Source organism: Gorilla gorilla, chromosome 5 (assembly GCF_029281585.2).
Source record: "Gorilla gorilla gorilla isolate KB3781 chromosome 5, NHGRI_mGorGor1-v2.1_pri, whole genome shotgun sequence".
Taxonomy (NCBI): domain Eukaryota; kingdom Metazoa; phylum Chordata; class Mammalia; order Primates; family Hominidae; genus Gorilla; species Gorilla gorilla.
Window position 1 is genome coordinate 132,994,575 of NC_073229.2, and position 21,921 is coordinate 133,016,495.

Here is a 21,921-nt window from a genome sequence, read left to right on the forward strand (position 1 = left end):
CATGACACAATAATTCTGAACAAAATGATACATCATGATAAAGCAGGTTTGCTCCAAGAATGCAAGGTTGGTTTAATATTTAAAAATCAAACAAATGCATTCCTCCCAAATAACAGAATAACAACACAGATTATCACAGTAGACGCAGAAAAAGCATTTGACAGAACTTGACACTCATTCATAGTTAAAAAAAAATAACCTCTGAAAACTTGGAATAGAAGAGAACTTCCTCAATCCGATAAAGGGCACTTATAAAAAATTTACAACTAATACCTACAGCTATTGTTGTAAAGATAAATACCTTAAGATTAGGGAATATCTGCTCTCACCATTTTTAGTCAATATGTACTGGAGGTGTTAGCCATTGTTATAATTGTTGTAAGGCAAGAAAAACAAAATAAAAATTAGAAAAATTAGAAACGAAGTAAAACTGTCCCTATTTGCAGATGTCATGATTGTTTACTTAGAAAAACCCAAGGAATCAACAATAATAACAGCAAAAATCTAAAACTAGAAAATGAATTCAGCAAGACATCAAGATACAAAATCTATAAAGATATATAAGCATAAAAATGTATATTTCTGTATACTAGCAGGAAATAATTAGAAAATAACATAATAGCCCCAAATAATTTTATTTATAACAGCAACAAATTATAAACTATTTAGGACTAAATTTAATGAAAGATCTCTACATGAATGTAAAACCTCTACACTGAAAACTATAAAATAGGCCAGGCACGGTGGCTCAAGCCTGTAATCCCAGCACTTTGGGAGGCCGAGGCAGGCAGATCACGAGGTCAGGAGATCAAGACCATCCTGGCTAACACAGTGAAACCCCATCTCTACTAAAAATACAAAAATATTAGCCGGGCATGGTGGCAGGCACCTGTAGTCTCAGCTACTCGGGAGGCTGAGGCAGGAGGATGGCGTCAACCCAGGAGGCGGAGCTTGCAGTGAGCCGAGATCACACCACTGCACTCCAGCCTGGGCGACAGAACAAGACTCCGTCTCAGAAAAAAAAAAGAAAAGAAAAAAGAAAACTATAAAATATTGCTGAAGGAAATTAAGGAACTCCTAAATGAATGGTGAGTTATACTATGTTTATATACAGGGTGACTTAATATTTTTAAGATGTTAATTCTCCCACATTCTCAAATGCACATAAAAATGCAAAAGACCTAAAATAGACAAAACATTACTGAATAAGAACAAAGGGCTTACCTACTGTGGCAGGCTGAATAATGGCTCCCTAAAGATGTTCATGTCCTAATACCCAGAACCTGTGAATATGTTACATTAATAGGCAAAAGACATTTTGCAGATGCATGAAGAATCTTAAGGTAGGAGAATACCCTGGGAACATGCTAGATTACTTGGGTAGGACAAATTCAAGGGTCTTTATAAGAGAGAAGCACTAAGATTAGAGTCAGAGATGGAAATAAGATGACAGAAGCAGAGCTTGGAATGATGTAGTCACAAGCCAAGGAGTGCAGGCAAACTTTAGAAACTGAAAGAGGCAAGTAATGGATTCCTTCTGGAGCCTCAAGAAGGAACTAGTCCTGCCAACACCTCGGTTTTTGCCCCTAACACTCATCTCAGACTTCTGACCTCCAGAACCTTAAGTGAATATATTGGTATTGTTTTAAGTCACAAAGTTTGTAGTAATTTGTACTAGCAAGTTAGAATATTGATATGGCTTTGATTTGTGTCCTCACCCAAATCCTATGTTGAATTGTAATCCCCAGTGTTGGAGGAGGGGCCTGCTGACTGGACCATGGGGGTGGATTTCCAGTGGTTGGGCATCATGCCCCAGTGCTGTCTCATGATAGAGTTCTCACGAGATCTGGTTGTTTAAAAGTGTGTGGCACCTTCCCCCCATCTCTTCTCTTCCTCTTGTTCCAGCCATGTAAGATGTGCTTGTTTCCCCTTCTGCCATGATTGTAAGTTTCCTGAGGCCTCCCCAGTCATGCTTCCTGTACAGCCCACAGAATTGTGAGCCAATTAAACCTCTTCTCTTTATAAATGACCCAATCTCAGGTATTGCTTTATAGCAGTGTGAGAACAGACTAATACAGAAACTAACTCATCTACCATATAAGACATATACTCTAATAGTAATATAGACAGTGTGGTATTGGCATAGAGATAGTCATATCAATCAATGAAAAATAATAGAATCCAGAAATAGAGCCTCACAAATACAGTCTATTGACGTTTCACAAAGGTGCCAAAGAAATTAATGGGGAAAAAAGTATTTTCAAAATGATGGTGGGACAACTGGATATCCACATTTAAGAAATAAACCCTGACCTCAGATAATACACAAAAATTATTTTGAGATGAATTATAGATATAAACATAAAGGCAAAAACTACAAAGTATGTACAAGAAAACACAGGAAAATATCTTTACATCTTTGGAGTCGGCAAAAAATTACTCAGACAGGATAAAGAAAGTGAAAACCACAAAAAAATTAACAAATTAGTCTTCACCAAAATTAAGATATTCTGCCTGTCAAAAGACATGATTAAGAAAACAAATAGACAAACCACAGACTGAAAAATATTCATAAAACATGTATCTGACAAAGATCTTGTATCAGAATATATAAAAGAACTCCTAAAATGCAATAATAAAAAAAGAACAGCCCAATTTTTTAAAAGGGAAAAATGTTTGAACGGACACTTCACAAATGAAAATATACACACATAACTAATAGCATATGACAAGGCGATCAGCCTCATTACTCACCAGGGATATGCAAATGAAAAGAGCAATGAGATGCTACTATATATCCACCAGGGTGGCTAAAAGCTAAAAGGCAGATAAAGCATGTTAGCAAGGATGTGGAGTAACTGGGATTTTCATATGTTGATGTATAATGTGGAAGGTATATGTTGGACTATAAAATGGTTCAACCACTTTGGAAAATGGTCTGACAGTGCCTTATGCAGAGCATAGAGTTACACTTTGACTTAGAAATTCCATTCCTAAGTATTTATTGAAAAGAAATGAAAACGTGTCCACAAAAAGGCTTGCACAGAAATGTTCATAGCAGCTTTTCTTCACAACAACCAAAAGCTGGAAGCAACTCAATATCCATCAACGAGAGGATAGATAAGCAAAATGCAATATTTGCTTATCTAGTCCATTGTATTCTATAACGAAATACAACTCAGCAATGATAAAGGAGGAACTACTCAACAGCACCGACAAACCTCACAAATATTATGCTAAGTGAAATTAGATTCAAAAAGTACACAGAGAGTTCCATTTTGGTGAAGTTCTAGAACAGGCAAAAATAATCAAGGTGAGAAAATGCAAGCAGTGACTTCCTCTGAATGGGGGACGACACGGAGAAGACATGAAGAAACTTTCTGGGGAAACAGAAATGTACTCTATTGTAATGGGGTGTAGGTTACATGTCAGTATTCATTTGTCAGAATTGTACAGTTAAGATTTGTGCACCCTCTTGGGTAGAAATTTTACCAAAAGGACTAAGTAAAAATTATTTATTTGAGACGGAGTCTTGCTCTGTCACCCAGGCTAGAGTGCAGTGGCGCAATCTCAGCTCACTGCAACCTCTGCCCCCTAGGTTCAAGTGATTCTCCTGCCTCAGCCTCCTGAGTAGCTGGGATTACAGGCACCCACCACCGCACCTGGCTAATTTTTGTATTTTTAGTAGAGACGGGGTTTCACCATCTTGGCCAGGCTGGTCTCCAACTCCCGACCTCATGATCCACCTGCCTCAGGCTCCCAAAATGCTGGGATTACAGTCGTGAGCCACCGCACCCAGCCTATTTAGTTTTTTGAGACGGAGTCTCACTCAGTCACCCAGGCTGGAGTACAGTGGCACAATCTCAGCTTACTGCAACCTCCGCCTCCTGGGTTCAACAATTCTCCTGTCTCAGCCTCCTGAGTAGCTGGGACTACAGGCGTGTGCCAACATACCGGCTAATTTTTGTATTTTAAGTAGAAACCAGGTTTTACCATGTTGGTCAGGCTGGTCTTGAACTCCTTACCTCAGGTGATCCACCCGCCTCGACCTCCCAAAGTGCTGGGATTACAGGCATGAGCCACCGTGCCTTGTCCAAGTAAAAATTATAATAACTGGATGTAAATGTGGGAGGGGAAAGGGGAGAGATATAGATCAAACAAGAATGGCAGAATATTGATAATTGTTGAGACTAAGGGTTGGCTAATAGGAGCTTATTCTACTCTTGTCCACTTTGTATGCACTGAAAATTTTTCCTAATAAATTTGTTTTAATAGTGATGTAGGCCGGGTGCAGTGGCTCACGCCTGTAATCTCAGCACTTTGGGAGGCCAAGGTGGGCAGATCACAAGGTCAGGAGATCGAGATGATCCTGGCCAACATGGTGAAACCCTGTCTCTATGCATGCCTGTAGTCCCAGCTACTCAGGAGGCTGAGGCAGGAGAATCACTTGAACCCAGGAGGCGGAGGCTGCAGTGAGCCGAGATCGTGCCACTGCACTCCAGCCTGGGCGACAGAGCGAGACTCTCTCTCAAAAAAAAAAAAAAATTATGTATAATTCCTTTTGACTACTATAAGACCCACTGAACATTATCTAGTATTTCTAATTAGCTGGAGGTTTAAAATGAGAAATTAAATGGCTTACACCATGAATGTGTCTCTCTTCTTTGATCATTTTCATTTGTTTCAATGTTCAAAAACAGAATAGAAGTCATTACTGCAATGTGGTCTTGAGCTTTACAACTAACATTTCTTCAGAGAATAGACAAAAGAATTTTGATTTTACTTGAAAATTCACAAGCAAATTGTGAATTCACTTTAGCAAATTGTATGAGAATATGTTTAGTAAACTCAAAATATTAAACTGTCTAACTTAAAAAAGTTCTACTAAATATAATACTTAAAAGTTTAAGAAGGATGGCTGGTTGCAGTGGCTCATGCCTGTAATTCCAGCACTCTGGGAGGCCAAGGTGGGCAGATTGCTTGAGTCTAGGAATTTGAAACCAGTCTGGGCAACATAGCGAAACCCCATCTCTACTAAAAATACAAAAAATTAGCTGGACGTGGGGGCGCATGCCTGTAGTCCCAGCAACTCAGGAGGCTGAGGTGCGAGAATCACCTGAGCCCAGGAGGTCAAGGCTGCAGTGAGCCAAGATTGTGCCACTGCACTCCAGCCTAGGCAACTGGAGTGAGACCCTGTCTCGGGAAAAAAAAAAAAAAGTGTTTAAGATGGAAATTTTATGTGTATTTTATCACAGTTTTAAAAAATTATGTAAGTTTAAAAAAATCCAAGTGAAGGATGAAATGATTTTTTTCTTCCACATCCCCAATATTTATTTTTCTTGCTTTTTGAGGTCACACAGTATTCACTATTACAGTTCCTAGAAATAAAATACTTCGAAAAATATTTCATATAATTGTCCTCAAGTTCCCAAGAAGCAAAGATCTGGGATACCAATATTCCCTTAAATTTTAAAACAAATGTTCCATGAACAGTTGATTCATCTGTAAACTTCTTCGTGAGTTTAATTTTAGTGGCTTGCTTTATATCAGCCTTTTTATTTCATAACTTAAACACCCCAATTTTGATAGGGGAACAAGAAGAATAAATAGGATGGGTTACATGATAAAGAACACTTCAGTATAAATTAACTAAAACAGTCTTTAGAGAAAGAGGTAGAATTGTAAAACTGGACTTTCATAAGGTTCTGATTTGGATTTTCTTCAAGTGTATACGCTTTTGTGCTGCAATGTCTCTAGCTGAGCTATTGGGGAGGTTTTGTAATCTGTTTTCCGAGAACATGGTGGTTTTAGAAACAGAACAGATATTCCTCCAGGGCAGCTTTGGGCAACCAGGCAGCTGGAACAACTTGGCAGTCTTGGCCAGATACCAGGGCTAGAGCGGGAGTTTCTGGGATGAATGAACAGCCCCCACTATTTTCTATCCTTGAATCACTTGGTTGGAGACGAAAAGTCTTGAGAGAAAGGGTCTGATTGACTGAGCTTAGGTGTGAGCCTGCTTTTGGCTGCTCGGGGTGACAGGAAGTATCTGCCAGAAAGAACCTTCAGGAACCCCTTCAGCCTTCTTGGTGGCAGGTCAGATTGTTTCCATTTACTGAACATAATGGAGGAAAGGAAATTCCACAAAATGAAATCGGCTGCTATTGTAGAGGAAGAATGAATGCTGAGTCCACTTCTGAGAGGGACAGTTGCCCAGAAGGGACTTTCTGAATATGGCCACGCTTTACATCCATTTTATTTTCATGGATACACATCCACAGGCTGCTCAGGTCCAAGGAGATGGCCACGCCTTATGTTCCTATCTATCACAATCATTTTTACAGGGCTGGACACGGAAGTAGATCACGATGCTTTGGGCAGCAAGTAACAGGAAAACTTCAACTTAACTGGCCTAATCATCACAGAAATGTAATCTATGTTCTGGTGAAGGTGGAGGAGTATTTCACATAAGTAATTCTGAGATGGAACAAACACAGGGTGGTTGATTCAGTGGCCAAGTAATGTTATCAAGGATCCAGATTGATTCCGTCTTTCTGCTCTGCCATTCTAAGTGTGTCAGTCACTGGATGGCTGCAGCAGCTCTGGGCTTCAAATCCTCACACACCACTCTCCAGAGGCAGAACAAGGGAAGTACTGTGTCTTTGTGTCCCTTTTTTTTTTTTTTTTTGAGACAGAGTCTCGCTCTGTCGCCCAGGCTGGAGTACAGTGGCGCAATCTCGGCTCACTGCAAGCTCCACCTCCTGGGTTCACACCATTCTCCTGCCTCAGCCTCCCAAGTAGCTGGGACTACAGGTGCCCACCACCACGCCCAGGTAATTGTTTGTATTTTTAGTAGAGACGGGGTTTCACCATGTTAGCCAGGATGGTCTTGATCTGACCTCATGATCTGCCTGCCTCGGCCTCCCAAAGTGCTGGGATTACATGTGTACCTTTTTAAGAACTAAGAAACTTTTCCTGGAAATCCCTCAGCAGATGTGTCTTCATGAATCATTGGTCACATTGAGTCACATGCCTCTTCCGTGAGGTAACATCAAGGAAATGGAATGTCCACAACTGGCTTAATCAGAGTAGCTGGGAAGGGGGCAACCTTCCCCAAAGCTCATGGCCACAAAGAGTAAAATAGACAGCTGGACAAAGTTAGGTAAGATTTTGTTAGCAAATAGTGGACATTTGTCACATTCGTGGCTGACTATATTTGAGAAATTTCCCACTTTATGAGTCCTGCCCACCAAAGAGGAAAAGAGAATTCATCTTCCCAGTCAGCAGGCATGTGTGGGTACAGGTATGTCACCTGGACTCCTCCAATCAGACACACCTGCATAATGCCTAATTCAGAACTGAGAAAAGTATGGAATCAGGTGCCAGGCAGAATCCGTGTTCCGGTGAAGGTGGAGGAGCATTGCAGAAAGACAGTCAAGTTTTCGGAGACAGCTGAGTGGTAGCATCCTGTGCATAGCATCTGCGCTGTAGGCGGCAGCGGATGCAGGCCTCCGCTGGAGCAGCTTGGTAGGATAATTTGGGTATTGTTCCAGGTTATGTAGCCTTCAAGCCTTTATTTTCCAGCCCTCCTGGAAATTCTATGAGCTCCCTATGTTTCTGAAAAAATTCCTTTCTGGCCTAAACTAACTTGAGTGGGTTTTGTCGTTCATTACCAGGAATTCTGCAAGGAAGAAGTAGGCAAAACTGTGTCCACTACAGTAGGGGATCAGTAGATACTGGGCACTGCAGAACACCAGGGAGCCGAACGCTCTGCGGAGCACCGCAATGTAGCACTCACAGACGATAAAGTATGAAGATGCCCCAGAAGTTATACCCCGACGCCAAAGTCGGCTTCCTTTCTGCCACTGTCTTCCTTGTGATACCCACTCACAAAGCTTTCCCTGGAAGTCTGCCCAGTCTCTCCCTTGAGCCTTGCCACTGAATGGCTTGACACCCTGAGGGTTCCTCCCTACCCCGGCCTAATGGGTAGGTATATAACTTAATACAGTGTGGAAGTAATCATAGACCAGTCCAACCAAGCCAAGCAAAGCATAAATGTAAACGTTTTTTAAAACAAAATGCTACAGAGTGATATAATGGGCTACCGGGTGGGTGGGGGGTGCCGAGGGATCGCGCCTGTAATCCCAGCACTTTCGGAGGCCGAGGCGGGTGGATCACGAGGTCAGGAAATCGAGACCATCCTGGCTAACACGGTGAAACCCCGTCTCTACTAAAAATACAAAAAATTAGCTGGGCGTGGTGGTGGGCGCCTGTAGTCTCAGCTACTCGGGAGGCTGAGGCAGGAGAATGGTGTGAACCCGGGAGGCGGAGCTTGTAGTGAGCCGAGATTGCGCCACTGCACTCCAGCCTGGGCGACTGAGCGAGACTCTGTCTCAAAAAAAAAAAAAAAAAAATGATATATTGGGTAGAACATACACGACTCAGGTGACGTGATGGGTGCATCAAAATCTCAGACTTCACCACTATACAATTCATCCATGTAACCAAAAACCACTTGTACTCTAAAAACTACTGAAATAAAAAAAATTTTAAAAACATGAAATGTTATGTATGCTTAACTTTGTATCCTCTTACATATAACCAAAAGGTAATGTACCTACCCTGCAATTAATTTAACATTTTTATCAAACAAAAAATATTATGGCAACATGAATGATACTTTAAATAACAGAAGGAAAAACTGCACTTACAATTCTGCTTCTCCCCCTGCCTCAACAGAACTATTTGTGCCTCTGAACATTGTGTCATTTGTATATCTCAATGCCTCTACTTTACCCTTATATGCATTAAATGGTTACAATATATTTTACCTAACCACTACCACCCTCACTAGATGGTTAAGAGGCTTCTGGCTTGCAAATGTTCTTATATTAATTTTGTATTAAACAGGTGTAAAAGATTATTCTTCTTTTGGATAATGCAAATCACTAAATCATATAAATATTTCTAATGGCTTTGCATTGCTATTGGCAATGTAGGTGTGGACAAGTTTCACTACACCATCACCAGCAATGGGTATTTTCTAATATTTAATAGAAGCAAAATGGAAACTTATGCTGTTTTATTCTGTAGATTTTAATATTATTGATGTTTTCTTGTGATTGTAAAGATGCCCTCATTCAACATTGTCATAGAATCTTCAAAGACACTGAGTGAGCACCAGGCTCATGGGTTGTAACTGTGATAAAGATGTGAACATTATCAAGAACGTTTCAGAAAGTGCCATGTGGTTTCTTCAGGAGCTGGTTTTAGGCAGAATTAATCCTTTTAGAGGGTTATTATATTGGATTGTCCTAGTTATGTCAAAAGATGGCCTGGGGGAGGGGATTTCTTCATTTGTCTGAACATTGCTGAACATTTACTTTCAAATTTTCTGCTTAGTGCATAATGAAGAATGTTCACTAAATTTGTGGCAGTAAATGTAAACTGTATTCTTGACATTTGAAAAATCTGACATAGATTAATATTACAGAACTATAGCAGTTCTCTGTGACATCCCTTCCCAAAAATAGAATTGCTATTTTTTAGATAAATTATTCCTCCTTTTCCCTATTATTTTATCTGCCACAAATATAAGCAGTGACTTTAAAACAAATAGCGATTGAAAGAAATTTACATTTTGGCAAACATAACTTAATTTTGAATGCTAGGATAGGCTTTCTCACAGAAAGCCAGGGTCCTGAAAAACAGAATGTTCTTTTTTGAACTGCATTTTGAAAAGGGAAATTAATCGTAATTTTTGCTTTTCCAGGCCGTGCCATCCCGGGGGAGGACAAGAAAAAAGTAACAAAAATAATTTTTGGCTTCAAGCACCCAACAATGGAAATGCTGAAACCCATGTCCTCTAAGTCCTTTTCTTCTCCTAGCAGAGGGCCCTCTGCCTACATGGGGCACCGTGGTGGCCATTTAATGTACTCCTGCTTGGTACCCACCTCTGCTCTGCCCCCTGGTGGCCACAGACACCATTGCTGCTGCCTCAGCACGGTTTGACCTTGTTGCTGCCAAGAGCCACCTCTCCTCTCATCACTGTCCCCACTCTCCTGCCATGCCTCAGGTGGCTGCTGGCAGAAGAGCAGTGGGCTTTGTTTCTTCAGCACATCACAGCAACCACTGTCTTATCAGCTCGCACCCTCAGGATCTTACTGCCCCGTTTCCCAAAAATCTCCACTCCGGCAACCCTGGCCCTGCATCATTGAAGGACATTTAAGTGACATAACATATTGTTGCCTCAAAAAAGTTTTTTCCCTCTTCAACAGCTGGGACAACTGGATAACCACATGCAAAAGAATGATGTTTGGCCACTAACCACACCATACATACAAATTAACTCAAAATGAATCAAAGACTTAAATGTAAGAGCTAAAACTTAGAACAAACAGGAGAAAATCTTCACAACCTTGGATTTGGCAATGGATTCTTAGATAAGACACCAAAAGCACAAGCAACACATGGAAAAAGAGAGATACATTAGATTTCATCAAAATTAAAAACTCTTTTGTGCATCTAAGGACACTATCAAGAAAATAAAAAGAAAAACTACAGAATGGGAGAAAACATTTACAAATCATATATGAAAGGATCTAATATCCAGAATATTTAAGAAGTCTATGACTCCCCAACAAAAAGACAACCCAATTTAAAAATGGCCAAAGGACTTGAATTGATATTTTTCCAAGAAGATATGCAAATGACCAACACACACTTGAAAAGATGCCCAGAGCTGGACATGATGGTATGTTCCTGTGGTCCCAGTTACTCAGGAGCTGAGGCAGGAGGATCACTTAAGCCTAGGAGTTCAAGCCTGGAGTAAGCTATGATCTCACCACTACATTCCAGCCTGAGCAACATACGGAGACCTGGTCTCAAAAAAAAAAAAAAAAAAAAAAAAAGATACTCAATATTAATAGTCACTAGTGAAACACAAACTGAAACCACATTGAAATACTTAACACTCACTAGAAGGACTAGGACTATAATTAAAAACACAGACAATAGCAAGTATTGGCTAGAATGGGTAGAAATTGGAATCTTCATACACTGCTGATGGGAATGTAAAATGGTGCAGCAACTGTGGAAGACAGTTTGATGGTTCCTCAAAATTTTAAACAGAATTACTATATGACCCAGTAACTCTTGGATGGAATAAAAACTTTGTCTACACAAAAACCTGTACACAAATAGCAGCACTATTCATAATAGCTGAAAGGTGAAACAATCTGAATGCTCCATTAGCTGATGAATGGATAAACAAAATGTGGTATATCTGTAGAAAAGAGCATTACTCAGCCCTAAAAAGACAAAGGGAGTACTGATACATGCTGTAACATGGATAAGCCTTGAAAACATTATACCTAATAAAAGAAGCCAGACCCGAAAGGCCATGTATTATATGATTCCATTTATACAGAATGTTCAGAATAGGTAAATCCAGACAGACAGAAAGCAGGTTAATGCTTGCCAGGGGCTGAGGGGAAGGAGAAATTGGAAATGGCTGCTTAATGAGTCCTTTAGGGGTGATGAAAGTGTTTCGGAACTAAATAGGGATAGTGGTTTTACAGCATTGTGAATGTACTAAATGCCACAGAACTGTGTACTTTAAAATGGTTAATTTTATGTTATGTTAATTCCATCTTAATAAAGGATGAAAAGTTTACAATTTGTTCAAAGGTCTCCTCCAACACTGATGCGTATTCCCCAGAACAGAAACCTTCTGTGTCAGGTCTCCCGAGGCCGGAACATCAGTCCTGGGGCCGTCTATCATTTTCTTTCAGAAATCTCACTGGGGCCTCACCTAAATGGAACTGGGAAGGGGCAGGAAAAAAATGTCCCTTGGGCCACCGAGGTCTTACTATATAATGAAATAAATGATTCCCAAATATGCCAAAACTGGAGAGCTTATGTAACCAAGAAAACCCGTAAGGATGAATGAGCAGAACAGAAAGTCAGTGGTTTGGGGTTGGTTACATTTGTGGTTAAGGAAGGGCAGGGAGAGGGGAGGAGAGGACTAGGGGAGGGGAGAAAGAAAGAAGAAACAGAGAAACAGAAAAAGGAGACAGGAAGGCAGACAGGAAGGCAGGAAGGAACAAGGAAAAGAGAGAGAAAAGGAGGAGCCAAAAGAAGAGAACTCAAGATCCCTTTTCAAACTTTGAGACCCTGACAACTTTGCCTGTGGCATCTGTCCTGCTGTGAAGGATGACTCCAAATTCAGTTTCATTTCCCCACAATGCAAGTGCATCTAAGTCCCAATTCTGTGGTTAAAGCTTGAAAAAAACGCAGAAACCCACATGTTGCATTTTATCACAGCATTAATGCCAGTAGAAGATAATGAGTAATGCTAGCACCTTTTCTCTCTACAACCTGGGCTAGGAGTGTGACCAGCCCCAGAGAGGAGAGGAGCCTTTTACCTCTGTACTTACACAGAGGCTGCCCTCTTTGGTGTTGAGGGTGGGCTGTGTCCTCCCCATGCCAGGGTATGACTCCCTGGCAAGCCTTTCTTGGCTAAACTGGCTTCCCCACCCCTCTGCTTCCTTCCTGCACCCCTTGTCTTCACTTTCTTCTCTCAAATATCTCTCGGTACCACATAGATCCACTTATTTCACAGACCCAGAAACTGGGGCCACGAGCTCCTACGATTTCTCCCCCCATCACAAGTGGTTAGGAGCATCAGCCGTGTGAGCACTGGTGTGAGCGGACGTGTGAGACTTCACCAGACTGCGGGTCCTTAGCCGGGAGCTCCTTCCCAATCGTTCACACCGGGCCTTGCTGCCTTTACATCTGGGAGGCTGGTGACCCCTACAGGTGCCTGCAAAAGGAAGGAGTTTCTTGGTGCCAGAGGAAGAAATGGAGAGACTAGAAGTGAGAGTGCTAGCAGAGGTCTGTCGCTTGGCCAGGCCTGAGTGAGGGAGGTGTGCGAGGGGGGCTGAGGGCACTCTGTTTGTGACCGGCCCTGTGAGAGTCTGGGCGGACGCAGTGCGGCTGTGCCCAGAGACAAGGGAGGCTTGGATCCAGAGAGCCCACCCCGCCACTCCCACCTCAGAGTGCCCTAGGGGAAGGACAGCAGAGCCACGCCCTCCCCAAGAAAAGGCACTTGCAGCTGTGGTAGTGAGGGGCCCTTGAGAAGGCGGGAATGGGAGGGAGAAGTGGGCTTGTTCCTGTGCACAGGTGAGGTGGCACCGCCACAAGCACTCCCAGAAATGACTGGCAGCCTGGGGAGGGGGAGGCGAGAGGGGACTGGGGAGGTGACTGGCGGTGGAACTGCATCCCGGCACATAAGCGTTACACTTGAGAACACTCTCACCCTGCATAGCATATCCTCAAGTTCACGTTCGTTTGGTCGCTTATTCCACAGAACATCCATATGTTCCAGCTTCCATTCTTGTGTGGAGGGCACCCAAAGGTGTGCAAGAGGGACAAGATCTCTCCTCTCTGGGTGCTCGCCTCCATACAGTTTAGCATCTCCATTCTCGGAGTTCCCCACTCCGTGACCCAGATGGACAGGAAGTGTAATACACAGTGGAAAAAAAAAAAAAAAACACCAATAACTGAAAAAGAGACAGTTTGGGATAGCTTTGAAAACTTCCTGCAGAGGCATCACTAATCTTTTTTCTTGGTAAGGTTCTTGAAAGCAAGGCCTGTATGTCTGCAAAGGACCTCCTTTACCAAGTGCTTGGCGAACATGAAATGATGCTGTTCCATTTGGGATGGGCTTTCCTCGTTGCAGACATGACCTCAGGGTGGCTCCTGGAGGGAGACCCACAGGGGGCTCTGTCTGAAGCTGCTCTAGGAGACCAGCTGGTACAAGAGGCAATCACAATGTTTTTTAGTGCAAAGCCTGGTTGGGTGCAAGGCTGCAGTGGGAGGTGGCGCATCACGTGGTGGGGAAGTGGTGGGGGTGGGGGGTGGGACCCTGCCGCCTAATTAGAGGGCCGGGGAAGGTAGGATCAGTGGAAGGCATGAGCAGCGGCAGCCAGTGGACAGAGTGCAGCAGGGTCCTAGCAGAGCCAGGGCTCTCCACTCCCGATAGAAAATGAGCTGCTGTGCATACTGCCAGCGAGGCCAAGAACTCCTGCCTTTGAGTTTGAGCTCTCAAAATCAAAATGAAAACAGAAACATTTGTTGCTTTCCATACCCTAATAAGAATGGTGATTGACACACCACCCTTCATTTTAACACTCTCTGGGTGTGAACTTTAAAAAAAAAAAAACAACAACAACAACCAGAAAGAATAATTTCACCGAATGACTTTCAGCACTGAAATTCACTTTTCCTGGGCAGTTAAGCCAAGCTATTGGTTTTCAAGTTTCAGAGGGAAATTGTTTTATCCACACTGCATTGTGGAATAATCATCCTATTTATTTCCAGAATGATATTTCCTCTGCATTTTAACTTTTCACCTATAAGCCTTACAGAGATGAAATAGTAAGCAAGAGAGTGAAGAGGTTTATTTTAAACTTTTTATTTTGAGATAATTGCAGAGGCATGTGCAGTTGTAAGAAATAATATAGAGAAATTCTAAGAGGTCCTATGTACCATTTGCCCAGTTTCTCCAATGGCAACATCTTGCCGAACTATAGTGCAATATCATAGCCAGGATATTGATCGATAGAATCCATCACCATATTCACATTTCCCTTGTTTGATATGTGTTGTGTGTGTATAGGGGTGTGTGTGTGTTTAGTTCTATGAAATATGAAACGTTTTGTGCTCTGATAAGGAAAAGTGCTTTGCAAGTACACAATGATTATCAGGACATTTTCTTTGTGGTTATTACTTCCGCATTTTTGTTTTTGTTTTTGTTTTGTTTTTATTTTGAGACAGAGTCTCGCTCTGTAGCCCAGGCTAGAGTGCAGTGGTGCGATCTCAGCTCACTGTAAGCTCTGCCTCCTGGGTTCACGCCATTCTCCTGCCTCAGCCTCCCAAGTAGCTGGGACTACAGGTGCCCGCCACCACACCTGGCTAATTTTTTGTATTTTTAGTAGAGATGGGGTTTCACCGTGTTAGCCAGGATGGTCTCGATCTCCTGACCTCGTGATCCACCCGCCTCGGCCTGCCAAAGTGCTGGGATTACAGGTGTGAGCCACCGCGCCCTGCCTACTTCTGCATTCTTGGTAGATAAATTTGTAGATCCTATTTATGTAATATCCTCTATCTAATAACATAAAGACTTGTGTGACTGTTCTCATGTCAATGAAGATGTGTGCTTAACATCTTTAGCTTTTAAAGATCTTGCTATTAGAAGCCCAGATACATTCAGTTAGATTTGGAACCTGCTAGGATTCCTTGAATATTTAAACCTGAAGCTGGACTCCACATTTCCTTAAATGATCACAGTTAAATCAAATTTTTCTTTTTCTCTATTTAAATTGTCCTTCTTGTCATATTGCCAAAATAATATATTCTTGGGCTAGTAACTCGATAGCACATAAGTACATCGTTGTTGGTTGTTTTTTTTTTTTAACTGAATTTGAGCGCACTAAGGAGAGGAAAAAAAATAAGTGTCCTGGGGGACCTCCTTTTAGCCCATGGGTCCCCAGACTGCCTAGGGGGTTCCTTCTAAAAGAAACTCACTTCTGTCATCACCCAAGAGAACCAGGAGGCATGTCTCTCCCAGAGCCGCAATCCCTGGGGGTCACTGCCTTCTCTGTGGGGTGGCGCATACAGGTCTTTCTGTACACAGGTGTTGTTAGCACAGCACAAGGGGCTTGAGGTACCAACTACTGACAGTTCAGGCTTTCTCTCCTCCTATCCCCTCTCTGTGAGTGCCTCATCTGGCCTCTTGGGACCTCTGACCACCACGACTTTCTCCAGGACAGTAACCAGCCAGACCACTTCTTGGACTTTATCATCTGGCTCTCCCATCTGAGCCACCTCCAAAATCTCTAACCCTCAGCCCCCTGACAACAACCTCCTCCCGTGGAATCCCAGAGCTCAGCAGTATCTTAAGGGTCATTTGGTTCAACTTCCACATCTCAAAGAAAAGACAGCTGCAGCTATTAAGTGACGTGACCACAGACACACAGCTGAGGGTGTGTGCCTGTATGACCTGGGTAAGCTAAGAAACAAAACCTCAATTTCTACGCATGTAGAATGAGGATAATAGCAGTACTTTAGGGTTGGAAGAGGAACTGATTTAAAGTGAGCAAAGCACTTTAGTGAGAGGCAGCATTTGAATTAATAAGATCTCCTGACTTTCCTTCCTCAAACTGCCTCATCTGCTCTGTTCCCGTCAGTGACCTCAGTCCTCCAGCCTCTCCCTAACCCTGCAGACCATTCCTCCTTCTCCCTTTACTTCCCCAACCAGCCTAGGCCTGTCGCCTGCCCCTTCAGACTTTGTTCTCTGGCCATCCCCAGCCCTGGTCATCCCCATACACACAATTTCTGCTCCTCCTCCTGGGCTATGGGGCATTGCTATATAAAGCTGTAAAGGGTGGGTGCTGACTGGATCCACCATGAACTTGACCAATTGATCTTTCTCTCTCCTGTGGACTACTTCAAGATGAATTCCTCTTTGCAGTCCTTTGCGATGGGTGCCCAGTGCTGAGTAGACATGCTTGCTGAGTATCCCATGGCAGGGACCATTCAAAACCAAGGCACAGAGGTGGTGAGATAGAGCGGGTGATCAGGGAATGGCAGCAGTCTGGTTTGGCTGAACGTGTAGTGTCTATAGGAACATGGCCTCCTAAGTCCAATGTGATGGTTAATACTGAGCGTCAACTTGATTGGATTGAAGAATGCAAAATATTGATCCTGGGTGTGTCTGTGAGAGTGTTGCCAAAGGAGATTAACATTTGAGTCAGTGAGCTGGGAAAGGCAGACCCACCATTAATCTGGGTGGGCACAATCTAATCAGCTGCCAGCATGGCTAGAATACAAGCAGGCAGAAAAATGTGAAAAGGAGAGACTGGCCTAGGCTCTCAGCCTACATCTTTCTCCTGTGTTGGATGCTTCCCGCCCTGGAACATCGGACTCCAGGTTCTTCAGTTTTGGAACTCGGACTGGCTCTCCTTGCTCCTCAGCCTGCAGACAGCCTATTGTGGGACCTTGTGATCATGTGAGTTAACACTTAATAAACTCTCCTTTATATATATATATATATGAATATATATACACATATATATGTATATATACACATATTCATATATATGTATACATACATATATTCATATATACATAAATTACATATTCATATATGTATATGAATATATGTATATATGTATTCATGTATATATGTATTCATATTCATATATGTATGAATTCATATGTATGTATATATGAATATAGGTACATGTACATGTATATATGTATATGAACATATATGTATATATGTATATGAATATATATGAATATACACATATGTATATGAATATATACATATGTATTCATATGTATATATGTATAGACATATATGTCTATACATATGTCTATACATATACGTATATGTCTATACATATATGTCTATACATATACGTATGTATACGTATATATTCATATACGTATGTATACGTATATATTCATATACGTATGTATACGTATATATACATATACGTATGTATACGTATATATACATATACGTATGTATACGTATAATACGTATACATACGTATATGTACATATATATTCCATTAGTTCTGTCCCTCTAGAGAACCATAATACACCCAACAAGCTGGGCTTGAATCCTAGATCCACCACTTTCACCACCTGTATGACGACCTGGTTAAGGGAAGAAACAAAACCTCAATTTCTATGCTTGTAGAATGAGGATAATAGTAGTACTTTAGGGTTGGAAGGGAACTGATTTAAAGTGATCAAAGCACTTAGCACAGAGCCTATGACATCTAACCCCCAAATACGTCCTAGTTCTTAGAATAACAGAGAACTACAGGCTATCATGCATATCACGGAGGATCTGAGACTTGACTTGGTGGTCAGTGGGCAGACATTGAGAGCTCCTGGGCAGAGGGGGTGGGAGGGCATATCCAGAACTGTGGTTTATGACGCTCACTTTGGTTGTTGAGTATAGAGTGAACAACACTCTTGGAGCAGAAAGGGAGTGGAGTGGGGTCAGAGGGGCCAGTTGGAGACGAGATGCAAAAAGTGCCCAGGATGGCCCGGTGATGGTGGGGGTTGGTGGGGGTGGACATGGGGGGGTACACGTCTTGGAGAGCACCAGGAGTCTGTGACATGGGGTTTTTCATCTCTGGGTCATGCATAAATTAGGCTCCTCTCCATCCCTTCTGTTCTGAAAGCCAGGGATTCTTCAGGCAGCTCTGCCTCTTGCTGGGTTGTGGCTGAGGTTCTCAGGCAGGGGAGCTCTGGCTTCACCAGGGCTGAGGTTCTCCAGGCTGGCTGTGCACACCACAGTCACCTCAGCAGCTCTAAAAGGCTGGCTCCACTCTCCCATACTCCCACCTATCCCAGGCAGCAAATCAGTTCATCTGGGTGGGTTCTGGGCCGAGATGGTGTTGAAGCTCTCCAGGTGACTCCGCTGTGCAGCCAGGATGGAGCCGCAGGGAGACCAGGGACCAGGCGTCACCTGAGAGTTAGTACCAAGATAGAGCACCCTGCCTTGTGTTACACCTCCAGCTCTCTCCAGGTGGGACAAGCAACTGCCACAATCTCTCGATTCTCAGGACGACTCTCTATTACACTATCAAGAGATTGTGACAGTTGCCCATTCAGACTGGAGATACCTGTCACCAGACCATTGTGGCGGTCTTCCAGATCTATCCAATAGCCGCTGCCCCTCCTTCCTGCTGAACAGAGATCCAGTTTGCTTCAGGTTGTGGCAGCAAAGGGCTCAAAGTGGTCTCCTCCCCCCAAAACCCGAGGGATGAACCTTGATGGATTGAAATCAGTCACAGTAGTGGTAGCCCCATCCATCTCTGCCAGGGCCTGGTATGTGGCCATGTGACACAGCCTGGCCAATAAGATGTAAGGACAAGGTGACCAAGGGGCTTCTGGGAAATGTTTTCCTTCTCAGTGTAGAGATATACATAGAGAGGGCCCTTGCCCTTTCCCAGCTCAGTGCGGCCACCACCATCTTGTGACCATGTGGGGAGACTTGACTGATCTTCCTTGGTCCCTGAGCTGCAGGGCCAATCCTGAAGCAGCCCAGTTCCAGTGATTGTTAAACAAAACAATAAATGTCCTTGGCGTGTAAGCTACTTTTGGTGGAATATTCTGTTATTTGCAGGCAAAAGCTTCCAAAAGATACAGGCATGCTCACTTAGTAATGTCTCATAGGCGAGTTGGACAAAGAATACTGGGTTTCTGATTGTCTTAATTGGTCCCTTTTAACATCCAAGAGTTGTTCAGGATGAAGTAATTCATAGTTACAATCCTACTGACACTGACATACTCCCTGAAAACTAGAACCTCCTCCCTTCCAGTGAAATGCAGGGTCCTTAGAGACTCTGTAGTCTACTGGTAATTAAATGGACCCTCATTAATTAGCATTCCTGTCAACAACTTGGCAGCTTGGTGGAGCACGTGGCCTGGGGTGGCAGGGGTGATACGGGATAATGTACTTAAAGGTAAAGTAATACTTAGGTGTACAGGTCACAGCTGAGGCCCAATAAAGACAGGATTTACATAAATATTTTAGCTGATAAGTTTTAGGACAATTCCACAGTCTCATGTCTATCCAGTTCCATGAAGTTAGTTAATTTTCATTGAATTGTAAATTTCCAGCAAGTTGCATTTTAATGTATTTGTGCCTTTAAATTTGTATGCAAAGATTGCATAGGCTGTCAATTTGATGAACTCCTCACACTATATTGTGTGATATATATAATTAAAGCACCAAGATTCTATATTGACAAAAGCAGAAAGTGTCTTGAAGTGAATATTAGAATTCTAAATTGGCAATTTTCATTCCATGCCAGAAGTATTTTTTCCCCCTGTGAGTCACAGCTCAGTTGTAGTCATAAAAATCACTGGGTGGTGGGGGGGAGTGGGGGGAATTGTGAACATTAAAGAAGTATTTATTTAACCTGTATCTTTTCAAGAATATATCTAATAGGTAAATTAGGATGAGCTATAGATATTAAACAAGAGGTGTATCTGATAGAAACTATGATATAAACTGTAAAATCTACTAGTAGAGTCTGTGGATAAAAAGCATCTATGAGTTCATCATTCTGTTACAATTTTTGCATCTGAGACTGCATAAGATTGTATCATTACCCAATCTCCTGCCTATATAATTCTTGCTTTAATTCAAAATCCAGAAATTCAGAAGCCATTTTCAAGTGAATGTAAAGATTCTTCAGTTCCTCTTGATCCCTATAGCCCCATGCAGCTCTGGGATAAGTGAGAGGAGGAAATAAAGAGCATAGCTTGACACCTTCAGTAGCCTAGAAAGTACCTTTCCATGCTGGGGGCAAAATGCACGTATAATAGCAGCATGGCGTACTGAACTTGGGCATCAAGAATCCCAGATCTCAAGGTCCTTTTACTAGCTATGTGCCTGTGGGCTGATCACTTCACCTCCCTGAACCTCAGTTTTCTTCCATCTCAAATTGAGATACCTACTTTCCAGGCTTATTGTAAACTCCAAATTAGACAAAAGAAATGAAGTGTTTGAAATAAAAGCAATTTGGAAACTATAAAGTGCTTTATAAATGTCAGATACTTATAATACTTTGTCTTCCTCTTTAATCTCTCTAAAGTATGTGAAACATGTCAACAGTTTTGTTTCTAAAGCAATGCCACTTACAAAACCGATGTGAAATAGCCATCAGGTAACCGTGGAGAAACAGCCAGGTCAGTATAATACGCCACTGCTGTTGACAGCCTAAGTATTTTCTCATATAGTGTCCTTCAGTGAGGTAAGTTGGGGAGCTTCATTGCTTCAAGTGACTGCTTCCTCTAATTCTGCCCACGTCATTCTTTTCAATTGTGCTAATTTGCCCGGCAGATATTTCCTGGCCAGCTGAGTTGGGTAGCATCAGGTTCCAGTAGCTTGCTTATGGTCTATTTTAGACCAAGATCCTAGGGTGCAAGACCACAGCTAGTAATTGGCTGTACCAGAGGTTTTTAGGTTTATGTTTCCACTGAGATGGTAATTATGTAATCATCAGTTCCAAGTGAGGTGAGGCAGAGTCTCCATAGGGCAGGTTACAAAGAAACCTAAAACCCCCTCAGCCTCTCACCCAGGCTGAGGCTAAAAATAAGGGGTCAGAGAGTGGAAAGGGAAGATGTGTGGGGAAACTTCTTTGGAGAAAGGAGTGTGGGGTGCTATGCCCTTCATCTCAAGCCAGCGAGAGGGGCTTCCCTAGGGGCCTGGGACTGCCAGAGACTGTAGTTAGGTGGCCTGGAGAACTGTAGCCTGACTCACTCCTGGGTAAGCTAAAGCTCCCTCCTATGGCAGCCTAGAAGGGGCTGCACCCAGACAAGCCTGAGCTCTCAGAGTCACTAGGGTAACAGATGTGTAGGGTTTCCCTTGGGACCTATCTAAAGGGGCACTGAAAGGTGGAATAAACCCTGGGTTTTTAGGATTTTCAGAAGCCCCCAGGAGGGAGGTCCCCATCAGTGGGAGACTACAAAGGACCAGGAAAGACCTACATGAACTGCTTTAACCATAAGCCAGCAGAGCAAGCTTGAAGCTGCTCAACTCCAGGAAGAAATGCTCCATCTCCTTCCTTCTCCTCCTCCTCCTCACTGCCAGTTTGATCCAAGCTGGGCCTTAAACAACCTCTAGTGAATAGGGGGGCGGGTGGGGGTCGGGGACGAGCCTAAGCCTAGTGCACCCCTTCAGGGAAGGCCAGCTAGAGACCTTAAGCCTGGGGCTGGAATGGGGGAGGAAGACTTTTTGAAGTTTGATGCATTTGTTTATATCTTGCACCCAACATTATAGTTTTGAAATGAAGCTGTGGTTGAGATTTAGTTACAACAAGACTGTCA

General features: G+C 42.8%; 1 long non-coding RNA gene across 1 annotated transcript in view; it reads left to right on the plus strand.

The window, feature by feature from the left end:
* LOC109027200 (uncharacterized) overlaps positions 1 to 11,670 on the plus strand; it is a 76,977-nt gene extending 65,307 nt beyond the window's left edge. The window contains exon 2 of the long non-coding RNA XR_010134079.1: positions 9,770 to 11,670. This is a non-coding gene — a long non-coding RNA (uncharacterized lncRNA). The remainder of the gene's footprint in view (positions 1 to 9,769) is intronic.
* Positions 11,671 to 21,921: the final 10,251 nt, after the last annotated feature.